This window comes from Bos indicus x Bos taurus, chromosome X (genome assembly GCF_003369695.1).
Source record: "Bos indicus x Bos taurus breed Angus x Brahman F1 hybrid chromosome X, Bos_hybrid_MaternalHap_v2.0, whole genome shotgun sequence".
Classification (NCBI taxonomy): domain Eukaryota; kingdom Metazoa; phylum Chordata; class Mammalia; order Artiodactyla; family Bovidae; genus Bos; species Bos indicus x Bos taurus.
The window spans coordinates 50,957,059-50,957,726 of NC_040105.1; positions in this window are offsets into that span (position 1 = coordinate 50,957,059).

Genomic DNA, 668 nt, shown 5'->3' on the forward strand with positions numbered 1-668 from the left:
ACTCCTCCAGAAGAGGCAGCTGACAGTTTTAAGGGGTATAATGTTTAGAAAACACTGGGAAAGGAGTTGGTGGCTCTTGAGGATGCAGCCTATGAATAAATGACACCAAAACTCTTTTGAATCAAATGCTGGTACTGGGTGAGACATGGTGACACAAGGATGGGGCCCAGCCAGAGTACATCAATCAGTTCAAGGGATTCCAACTCAGTCTGCCCAGAAATGCCCCATAACAAGCACCTACCAACAGGTGCCTTATTTTCCCTGTGTGAACAAACAGTGCTTACCACACCTCAAACCAGCCAGGCTTGTGTGTTGTCTTCTTTCCTCTATCGTATCCCTAGATCCTTCCAGAGTATCAGAAGGCTCATTACTGTTCCCTTTACTCCCACTGCCACAGCAAGGATCTGTGGACTTGGGTGGGAGGAAGATGTGTGGCCTGCAGCCCATAGCAGGGATGTCTTACTGCTAAGCTCTGTTGTGGACTGGTAGAGAAATCATCACACACACACACACACACACACACACACACACACACACACACACACAAGGAATCCCCAGATATACAGCAGCCTAGCCTCTAGTTGCAGTCTCCAAGAGGGTTTTGTGAGGGGTAGGCCCTCCAACCAGTCCAGCCTATAAGGTGGGGGATAAATTGTTGGCATAAGGGA